Genomic DNA, 8,409 nt, shown 5'->3' with positions numbered 1-8,409 from the left:
ATTGGAGTATTGACTTATACAAAGGAGGTACAACCCAAATTTGCACATTTTAATCCTAAAACCTCCAGGGCAAGTTCTTCTGTCACTTCACTTGGTCTTCCAGGGCTGAAATAACCACTTTATATACATTGGTCGGTAAACATAAGTCGAGTACTCATCCAAGTTGGTAGCTGCACAACTAATGGGTACATTACGGCAGCACCATACCTCAAACGGGGTTTTGCCGTGGCACAAAAATCAACCCATCTTCCCCTAAAATCTCTTGCTAGTCCCGTCCACTAACATAAGAGAGGGCCGCATCACCTGCATGCGAAAAAATAAAGAATGAGATCGATCAGAAGAAGAAGGCCACAACAATGGGCTCGCATGACACATGAGCATTTGAGGTAATTAAAGTAGGCACCATGGACCAACGTGAGAAGAATCGATGGAAATATCCATCCAGGAAAAAGGTCCTCAATTCCAGCACACTGACCAAGCCCGCGACATACACTCCAAGTCCGTACCAATAGTAAGAAGACTGGGTAAAGAAAATCCCAACAAGTAGAGGTAGGCTCATGAAATATGACGATTTGGAACAAGCATATTAACCGCCAACAAATTCTCATGCCCACCTGAACCTAGACCAACGCGACACAAAACACACATCTAGCTACCACTCTGAATCTTTCCATGACAACGACAATATACACCATGATATCCTGCACATCATGTATAAAACAACTGCATGTTAAGCAGTGACTTCAAAATCACAACATTAAGCACAAGAGACTACCCCATAGCAGACCGCAGCTCCACGTACTTATGGAACGAACTCTGCAGGTTCTCGTCGAGGTTGCTACATAAGACAAAGAACAAGTAGGGTACATCATCAACAAAGCAGTTGTTAACTAATTAGTAGGCGTTCTTTTTACAACATCGGCAATTAGTGAACAATCAAAGAGTTTGGTTACAACATCAGTTGTTAAGTGTGAAAATTAAAACGGCCAAGCCATGGATTTGTGAACTTACTTGACATCAGAACCCTCGTATGCAATCATCTCCGGCCTCCAAGTCGTTCGCCACCAGCTTCCTAACGGACAAGGTGTCGATCATGATCTCGTCAGGTAGGCGATGCAGGTGAACTCGAGGCTTGGGACGTCATTCTTGGAGATTGTGACTCTTGAGGAGAATGCTGGACTTTGTGGGGCCTTCCCGCCATCTTCCTGGTCATCGTCTTTCTCATCATCATCCTTGTCCTGGTCATGCTCTGCCTAACATCTAGTGATTAGGATCGGCATGGAAACCAGAATTGTGCCACTTCTTGTCGGTGATTTTGAAAGGGAAATTCTTTCGGATCTCCTCAACCTGTTTAAGATGGAAAAAAGAGATTGCGAAAATATTTCAAAAATACTAGCATGAACAGTACAATTGCTCAAAGAAAATTCAAGCGAATTTACCAACAACTCGACACTCCTAAAATCAACAAGCAACTTTCTCAATGTAAACTTGGAAGTAAGAAAGTGTGACAAGGCCAGACAACCCAATTATTTTCATACTCTCATATTTTCTCTCTAAAAATGAGAGTGCACTATTTTACACTAAATCATGCCAAGTTAAATGGATTAGACAACAATTGAAACAAATTCCTAAGTTTCCTACACCTTTAAGGACTTGAAGTTTACATTGTTGCATAAATCACTTTACATGACTAGAAAAAACAATGCTTAAGCAAGAGGAGTGAATTACAAAAACCAATGACCCACCTAAAGTGAAATCTATCGTGACCATAAAAAAACTGCAGTTTCATGACATGTGACTTCAGTTGTTTGAATTTACTTTAAGCAAAACAGGAATATGCTATCCCTATATGCATCTTCAGCACAGAGAAACACATTATACGTCTTAAGAGGATTTTTTGCTTCAGCACCTTTCTACATGCCAAAGTATTAGAGTATTGAATAATACAAAGTAGAAAGAACCCAAATTCGCACATTTTAATCCTAACAACTCCATGAAAAGTTCTTCCATCACTTCACTTGGTCTTCCAGGGCTGAAATAACCACTTCATATACATTGGGTCGGTAAACATAATTCGAGTACTCGTCCAAGTTAGTAGCTGCAAAACTGATGGATACATCACATCAGCACGAGACCTCAAACGGGGTTTTGCAGTAGCACAAATCGACCCATATTCGCCTACAATCTCTTGCCAGTCTCATCCACTAACATAAGAGAGGACTGCAGCACCTACATGCGAAAAAAAAAATCATAATGAGATTGATCAGAAGAAGGCCACAACACGGGGCTCGCATCGACACATGAGCATTTGAGGTAATTAAATTAGGCACCATGGACCAACGTGAGAAGAATCGATGGAAACATTCACCCAAAAAGGTCCCCAATTCTAGCACACTGACCAGGCCAGTACTAGGCTCAAAGTCGGTACTAATAGTAACAAGACTCGGGTAAAGAAAATCCGAACAAGTAGAACTAGGCTCATGAAATCTGAACATTTGGAACAAGCATGTGTACCACCAGCAACAGGCATGAAACAAAAATAGTAATGCCCACCTAAATCTTTCCAGGACATAAAACACACAGCTAGCTACCACTCTAAATCTTTCCAGGACGGTGACCAAATATAAGATGCTGAAGTGTGATGATACATGGCTACTAAGCACCAAAATTAATAATGTATGTCATTCTCGTTTGAGCTCTTACAAGATAGCATGCCAAATCAGTTTCTCAAATCACCATCAGTACCAACCATACCAAAACACTAGGGTTGGAGAGAGTGACATCACCTCAATGCAGCACTCGCAGGACCTAGTCATCCACAGCTGGGCAGCAGGACGTCGGTGGCAGCAGCGAGGTCTGGACGTCTTCTTCAGGCCCATCAGAGTCGTGGTACACTGGGATAATGACAAACCATTTGTCGGCAACTTTCCTGTAATGCCATCAAGACAAACAATAATAAGTATCACGAGCAAAGATTCAGAACAAGAATAATTTGGATATCTAGCACTGTGCATAGCCGATGCATAAACATCTGGGAAATTGGTATAAACCCAAAAACATGTCACTGAAATCGCAAGACGGAAATCATCGTATAAAACGTGGCTTCAAAATCAACACTGAAAGAGCAAGAGACTACCTCATAGCAGACCGCAGCTCCAGGTACTTGTGGAACACCCTTCGTCGAGGTCACTGCAGAAGACCAAGACCAAGTGGGGTACCAGCATCAGAAAAGCAGTTCTTAACCAATCAGTAGGTGTTCTTTGTTAAGACAGAGGAATGTACAACATCAGCAAGCAGTGAACAATCAACGAGTTTGGTTTCAACATTAGCTAAAACAGTCAAGCCATGGATTTGTGTTCTTACTTGAAATAAGGATCCTCGTATGCAATCAGATCCTCCTAGTCATTCCCCACTGGCTGCCTAACGGACAAGATGCCTATCATGATCTCGTCGGGGTAGGTGGTGCATGTGAACTTGAGGCTTGAGACGTCATTCTTGGAGATAGTGACTGTGAGGGGGAATCCTCGACTTTGTGTTGCCTTCTCGCCATCTTCCTGGTAATCATCTTTCTCTTTGTCATCCTCGTCCTGGTCATGCTCCGCTTAATCTCCAGTGATTAGGCTGGGCATGGAAACCAGAACCTCAACCTTCTCACCCTGATAAGTTCTTGTGAGGGTGATCTCGTTGTGCCCCATCTTGTTGGTCATTTTGAAAAAGAAGTTCTTTGGGATCACCTCAACCTGTTTAAGATGGAATAATGAGATTCTGAAAAACAATTCGAAAATCCTAGCATGAATAGTACAATTGGTCATAGTGAATTTAAATGAAGTTTTGGTCAACAACTCAACACTCATAAAATCAACAGGTGACTTTCTCAAAGTAAATTTAGAAGAAAGGAAGTGTGACCAGTAGGCCAGACAGCCCATTTAATTTCCTCTCTCAAACTCTCACATTGAGAGTGCACTATTTTACACTAAATCATGCCAAGTTAATGGATTAGACACCAATCAAAAGAAAATTGGTCACTACACCTTTGAGAAGGACTTGAAGTTTACATTGCTGCATCACGGTCATCTAGATGACCAGACAAAACAATGCATAAGCAAGAGGAGTGAATTATAAAAACTAATAACCCACCACTAAGTTGTTTATAGCAACTGCAGAATCGTCAACAACAGAAGTGAAGTACGTCATGAAAATAAAAAAAATTGAAGTTTCCATGACATGTTCTTCAATCGTTTTAATTTACTTTAATTAAAACAGGAATATGATATCACTTTATGCATCTTTAGCACAAATTTCAACTGCCCCACGCCAACAATAAGCATATGGGCAAAACTAACGTCGCTTATATATGCCAAAATAGCGTGGCTTCTCTATGCCAAGTTTGAACCTGGCAAAAATATACACATTCATCAGCTCAATCTGAGAGGAACTCGGTACAATCACAACTAGATGACCGTGGCATCACACAACAGACAAGATAAAGGAGTGGAACAAGAAACTTACAAAAAAAGCCATGTAGTCAAAGAACGAGGCCACCCTCTAGTCATGCATCAAAAAGAATAGGGGAGCAAACAGTAAAGCTCACATATGTATGTAATTCAGACATAATATTTACACTAGGCACAAAAACATACATGGATAATTACACCAAACGGTCCAAGAATCAAGGAGAGCTAGGAATACAATCAAACAGTGCCAGAACTCGTATATTAGGAATCAATTATATCCAGGGACAATGGTAGATCAAGTTGTTCCAAGCTAAAAGTTTCCTCATGCATCAGGCAGTAAAGTTAGATTAAAAAAATTGGCAACAAAACGGAAAACCAAACAGAGATAGCAAGCCAAATCAGTTTCTCAACTTATAAGGTGCAGATAGATACTGTTGTTCAAGATACAAAATCCTTGCAGATTAAGGAAGGGACAAGCACACATTATATCTGCAACAAGATTCTCGTCCGAAAAGCAAGATAGTTGCAGCAAGCCAATTATACAGTGATCTAAATCAATCAAATATCAAAGCCAAACAATACCAAACAGTGCTATTCACAACTAAATGACAACATTTTCAGCCTACAACACAAAATCATCTATTACTAGAAAATACTAGCACCAGGACAATAACCATGCCCAGATGTTGACATCTTCGCTTAGAAAATAGGTGGCCATTGATCATCATCACCATAATTAAAATCGGTTCATCACAGAGCAGATGCGAACCAGAGATCGAAAGGGTAAACCAGTAGCTCACCAGAGAAGTTGTAGACGAGACCGAGCATCATCACCACCACTATTGCGGCATGAACTCGTCGCACAAATTGACGGCCTCGAATCCCACTGTTCGAGAAGAGAAGCTATTTGATGAAAAAGACCCTCGCATGTCTCAAAACTGATCTGCAATGGAATACCATCCATGTCAGTGTAGCAAAAACAGTACTACACATCAAACAAAGTTAAGACAACGAGCGAAGCCCTTAAACACTTTAATTTTATTGTCATTAATCTCATCTATTGGCTAGCACTACCAATACGTAAAGCACACAACCGACATAGGAGCTCAACACAAAAGCGACAAGATCTACTATGTTAAAACCAACAACAATATCGTAAGCAACAGCATTACGTTTTTTTTTAAAGCAAGCTGATGTTGCAGATGCACATCTTCAGTTTAAGAAAAATTGAAGACCTCAAATATTGCACGCCATATAAATTGCATCATCGACAACACATTCTAGTACAAGAAAAGCTCCACAAATAGTTCAACGCCATGGCCAGACAAAGGGCATCTCAATTCTCAGTACAAGACATCAAAGACAAAATGATTGCAACATGTGTCTACGAGAAAGAAATATCTATCTGTAGCATGGAATGGACTCAATAGTAATGACACATGCCATTCATATTTTCTGCCCAGCTTAAGCATGGTTTGTAGGAAATTTTCGACACCTTAGCATTACAAGGAAAGACATGAAATTCCTGAAATGGTAGGTGTTGTTGGGGATCTACAGGGAGGGATATGATGCATGCCATTCATATTTTCTGCCCAGCTTAAGCATGGTTTGCAGGAAAGTTCCAACAACTTAGCATTACATGGAAAAACATGAAATTCCTCAAATGGTAGGAGATGTTGGGGATCTACAGGTCTTGGGATAGGTGGAGCTGACCAAGCTCAGAGAGGAGCCGAGCATCAATGCCATCATTTGTAGCTTTGGTCATCAGTCTACAGAAATTCAAGAACATTTAATATATGTTCAATTACCAAATATGGAATAACTAAGTGCATGTATTGCAGAAGCACCATCATAATCAGTACACCATATAGTCGGGTTGAAAAATAAGTAATAAAAAACAAATGGACTGCTCACGGAAAATGTGATTACCTAGGACAGTACCCTCCTTAACAACAGCTCTTCCAACATTTAGAGCATCTGTGACCCTATCTTTTTTCTCACCAACTTCAGCTTCACTAGCTCCACCAATCTGCAATATAAGTGTGTATGTTGGGAAGACAGAAGAACATAGAAAAAATGGACTTGACAGTTAAACAATACTTCAAAACTAACAAATCTTGAGGACAACAACACTCGAGATAACTTTTCTGAATGCTCTTAAGACTTTTCTTTGTCAAAAATGGGGGTGTAAGCTATCAAGGAAATCCACACATAAAAGGATGTAACTTGTATTGAAACAACAACTTGAGAATGATATCCATGTTGTCTTAACTTAAGCTGAGAGTCAATATGATGATTCTTATGAGTACCTCTCTTCTATATGTAGGTTGCCAACAACAAGAGCTATCACCAAGCTAGTAATAGAACTGGTAGGCATAAATGCAACTAACATCATATATCATAGTTGAATACAAACCTACATGTCATGCAAACATGCCAGGATCCAAACAGAAACCAAAGATCACTGACATGCATCATCAACTAATTAACTGGTACCCGATTGAATCACCCTAACCATAAAAAAAAGTAGAGCAAACCGCCGCGGTAACACCAGATTGAACATGACAACACACAGGTACACTGAGAATATTCTAACTCAAATGACGTTCACAAGCACACATTTATGATTCATCAATATCATGGTACAATTGCTCGCACAACACGAGAGAGGCAGCGCGGCGAATTGAGATATACCAGATCGTAATCATGAGGATGCAAAGCTTCATGGAGTCGTTATAGAGTGCGAGGAGCAAGATAGGTGTCTAACATCTGCACACAAATGCCAGGGGATACCATCAGTTAAGGCTACATGGGAGGGGAGAAGCTGGGGTCTTCAGCTATGGGACCTCGAAACTGTAGTGGAAGAGTACCTGCTGCGACACAGGCGATGTAGAGAGTTTCATGGGCATCCTCGAGGACTACATCGGAGAGCCAAACCCTGCATGTAGCAATAGTATTATGTCAGCGCATGTTTATGTCCATAGCTCCGATGTGTCACACAAGAACAAATATATACATGAGAATTCAAGAAAAAAATCCAATGAAGATATTCGTTAAATAAATAAAAATTGAATTATGCTGGAATGTATATCAGTATATGATCCTTGCAATTCGTGTGAACAATATATATGTGAGGGAAATGCTCCCATGAGACCTCTCTGGTTCATCTAACGTAGCAAATTATATCCTAAAACCTAGAAATGATTCATGACAAGACGGTACCAAAGAAAGACATTGGCTATCATTAATATTACCTGGTGGAAGGCTTGAACTAAACAAGCGTCACGGTCCAGTTGTCCCTCCACCTTCCCCCGGAAGACACCTACTTTTGCTCCTGGAAGACCACCACCAGGAGCTTAAGGGAGGTCGGTGTTGATGTCATTCAACGTTTTCTGCACAGGGCGCAAGCATGAGCATGAGTACTATGAGCAAATAAAATAGGATTATTTGCCTACATAACATTCTACGCATGAGGAAAATACTATATGTTTTGAACCAGGAAACGTACAAGATTCGAATAGGCACGGCCAAGATAGATTGTGTAAGTTTTCTTTTCTCCTCTTAATAGTAATGTGAAAATTACACTCAACAGTTGATCTGTAAATTTTGTGTTATTGTTTTACAGAGAAATAACTCGTATTAATAATATATTATACTCTTGATGCAATAGAGAACAAAACATAGCACTATCAGTAAAAGGCCGCTTTCAATGACAAGAATACTATTTTCACCTAGCATGAAAGCAACAACGTTAACTTGAGTATTTGACCATAGCAAGTGTAGATTTCCCGGCCAATTAAGAGCAATTTATTTCGACTTAGCAGGTGTACTATGCCAAAATAACCCTAACTTGGCTATCACTTCACATGTGTGTAGCATTTTAGAATATTTTATAGTAATTAAATTTAGATTTAAATATCCATGCGATTCTATCAATCTAATCTCTTAGATCAGG

The 8,409-nt window shown here is 40.0% G+C and overlaps 1 long non-coding RNA gene across 2 annotated transcripts; it reads right to left on the bottom strand.

The window, feature by feature from the left end:
• Positions 1-544: 544 nt before the first annotated feature.
• LOC124652124 lies at positions 545-3,176 on the bottom strand. Of its 2 annotated transcripts, XR_006987583.1 has the most exons (6): positions 3,137-3,176; positions 2,787-2,929; positions 1,974-2,229; positions 1,012-1,347; positions 803-838; positions 545-701 (listed from the first exon to the last, which is right to left on the bottom strand). It is a non-coding gene; the product is annotated as an uncharacterized LOC124652124 (long non-coding RNA). The 2 variants fall into 2 exon arrangements; XR_006987582.1 differs by having other exon boundaries at positions 545-838.
• Between the last annotated feature and the right edge of the window lie 5,233 nt (positions 3,177-8,409).

Source organism: Lolium rigidum, chromosome 5, assembly GCF_022539505.1.
Source record: "Lolium rigidum isolate FL_2022 chromosome 5, APGP_CSIRO_Lrig_0.1, whole genome shotgun sequence".
NCBI lineage: Eukaryota > Viridiplantae > Streptophyta > Magnoliopsida > Poales > Poaceae > Lolium > Lolium rigidum.
Note: the sequence above shows the minus strand (reverse complement) of the source record. Positions and strands in the feature narration are given on the sequence as shown.